A 3,488-nucleotide genomic window follows, 5' to 3' on the forward strand; every position below is an offset into this window, starting at 1 on the left:
TGGAGTGGTCTAGAGAAGAATCATCCAAAACATGTTTTTCAAACCATTTTTCTCGCAGTTCATTCTAAACTGTTTTAACAAACACTTATCAATTTATCATCCATTAATTCATTCTCAAAAACAACAAAACACTAAAATTATTTTCAAAGACCGTTACCAAATGCATCGAAAATTTATGAACATTGATTGAATTCAACCGCACTAAAAATATGGAAAGGGTGAACCTCAACAAAATCTCCAATTTACATATATAGATACACCATCTTCAAATTTCCAATGGCCTTTTGCTTATGAAAGTGTTCTTCCTTAGAAATGCATTCATTTTGGTACACTAAATTAAAGTTGAAGGCCAAATTACCATTGGGCTGGCCCTATGAGCCTCTATTGATTTGAGCAAGCAAGACTCCAATAGGTTTAGGTTAAGAGTCAATGGATTCTGGTATAGCTTGGTCCCCCACCACCATAACCAGTTGGAGCTTTCACTATTAGCCTTCCCCCATTGAGTCTTATTCTCTTTTGTTAGATGAGAGAAAGACAGTTGTTCATGCCATCTTTAAATGAATTTTTTGCTGCCCTTATTTGGGGTTGGTTACTGAACAATACTTTCTTGGAGAATCTTCTCACAATCTAATTTCTTTTTAGCATGTCTGTTCTTATAAACATTCTACTCCTGCCCCACACCTTGGTATGCTATGCGGCTACAGGTATTTTTGTGGGGAAATAAAAATGAGAAATAAAAAAGGTCAAAGTCAATTTAAAGGGAAAACAAAGAAGAGAGAGAGATAAAGAATCTAATTCACCCGTGTTTTGCTCGACCATGCTAACCAATGAAAATGGGTTATGAGTCATCCATTTGTTTTTTCTTTTTCTTCTTCTTCTTCTTTTTTTTTTTCCCACAATAATAGGGATAGGATCCACTTTTGAATACTGTAGAGGAAGGCGACTAGCCCGAGTATTCTACGGTCAGGATTGCCTATATCCTATTGGAACGGTATGGAGAGCCTCTCCCTCAAGAAACTATGAAGAACCCTTAATGAGTTGTGGAAAGTCCCTATTGGGATAAACATAGAGAACCCCCTCTTGAGAAACATTCGGGTTTGGGAGAAAGTACTCCAAGCTCGGAGAATCACGTTCAGAGAAGCTTTCAAAGAAGGACTAAGTTAAAGGGGCTAGTTATAGAAATAACTGCCCAAAATGTCCATAGCAAAACTTAAGGGAGTGACTCTCGAAGAAATGACTCTCTTAGAGTCCATCAAGGAAACCAATAAGAAAAGAGAACATGCCTCCTAAGGAAACTCGCCCACTCTTCATTAAATGGGAGAAATCAACGGAGAGGTCACCTCAAGGTAACCACTATATAAACTACATTCATGAAATTGACAGGGTATATGATGAATTATTCACCAGGGGTGGAACTAGTATTCAATATTGGGAGGCCGAAGAATGAAAGCCCAGATACCCTTCCTATTGGGGAAGCATTAATGCTTTTTCACCACACATATTGTGTTGGCCATTATAAGACCCATTGAGGGTTCACTTCTAAATTATTTTATTATATTAAGGAATATACCCACATATATTTTGTGGGACTCACACATATTTGAAAAAAATAGATAAATTATTGATAATGACATAAAATATAGGTAAATTAAAGCGAGAAAAAAAAAACACGTGATCAACCCTAAAAAGTTAGATACCAACCAAAATTTTCTTTGGTAGGAGATGCAAACCATTTTTTTTAGGTAAGAAATGCAAAAAACAATGGTAGTTACTTACTAACTATAAATATTTTATTTACAATATAAAATCAAATAAAAAAAATGAAGAAAAAAAAACCATAAATAAATTGAGAAAGAAAATGTGTACCTAATTGTGAAGAGTTTCTTTTTTCAAATTTTCCTTGGCTCATGCTTAATAGAAAGGAAATAGAATAAATAGGAAGAAAAGATGAGAGATGAGATAGGAGAGAACAAATAGGAATTGATGAGTTAGTTTCTAATTAGGAATGACATTTTGAATACCTAAAAAGATTTTTTTTCAAAAATTTCCTTTAACCCACGTTTATGGGAAAGATAAGAAAATACGAGAGAAAAGAGAGGGGGGATAAATTGGGATTGAGGAGTTAGTTTTTAATTTGGAATAACATATATACTCATTATTTTACCTTTAAAAAATGTTATCAATATTGGAGGTGCCAAATAGTGGTATTTCACACGTAGGAAGAAAAAAAATTGAAAAACTTAAGGGAATTTACATAAAACTGGAAAACTTTATGAAACTATATATATATATATATATATATATATATATATATATATATATATATAAAAAATATATATATATATATATATATATATATATATATATTTTTTTAAATGGGTCTAGCCCCACTGTGAGTCTGCCCCTGTTATTCACTATCATTTATTACTCTCTGAGAACCTCTTTTGAAGCTTTCTACTATTGTGCTTAAACTTATTTAAGTATTGGAGGCGGTTCCCCGACTTACCAAGGGTCGTGCCACTCTAACTCCCTTTGAGTGCAGGCATCCCATCTACTTGAGTCAGGCTGAAGAAGCTCTTGAGAAGTCATTTAACAACTCAGGTGACCTAAAGAAGGTCTAGAAGCAACAAATATTGATAAGATGAATTAGATGTGAAAACTCCATGAATCTTACATGAGTTTCACCTCTATTGTATGGTGAAAAAACATTAGTGGAGGGCTTACCTGAGGTGATCTAGACTAGTCTCGTAAGAAGGCTCCGCCAAAGCCTCTTAAGGAGGTGTTGCCACATAGATATTGAAAATCCAACACTGAAACATGTTTCCTAAAACCCAAGCACTAATACTCCTCTAGGCTACTACACTTTCACTTCATCATTGTCTTACTTTTAGGAAATATGTTCCATGGTTTTTTTTCCGTTAATATCCATGTGACAGACTCTTGATGAAACACTAATGATCTTAAGAATACTGAACATGTTGATCGAAGAAGACCTCCAACTCGTTTTTATTTATTTATTTATTTTTAAAAGAAAAAACGCTACAGAACTTTAAATTAGACCAAATCAAACCTATCAAAATCAACAAAAGTGAACCGGAGAATTGAGAATTGTTTTCTCTCATTCTCTCATCGGGGCTCGGGGGAACTCATTATTATTAGAGTTTGATTTGATCCACTTTTTCTTGGACTCTGTGTGCCTCGCTGAAAGGGCAGTATACTGACTCTATCTACTCCATCATCATCTCTTTCGATGGCGACCGCAAAGAGTTGGTGAGTGGGTCCATTAGCAAGAATCGTTTTGACTTTTTCCTCCAAATTATTAGTGTTCACACACGATCTTAATCGACTACAGGTCCTCGTCGTGTGGGCCCTTCGTGTCGCTCTGAGTGCAAGTTTTGAATTTTCGCTCATCCAAATGCTAATGTATCTTTTGATATTTCCTAGTTAACTCTACCCAAATCCAAACACGATAAGACAGATTAAAAACA

This window comes from Hakea prostrata, chromosome 8 (assembly GCF_041222555.1).
Source record: "Hakea prostrata isolate BN-2017 chromosome 8, UWA_Hpros_2, whole genome shotgun sequence".
In the NCBI taxonomy this organism is placed as follows: domain Eukaryota; kingdom Viridiplantae; phylum Streptophyta; class Magnoliopsida; order Proteales; family Proteaceae; genus Hakea; species Hakea prostrata.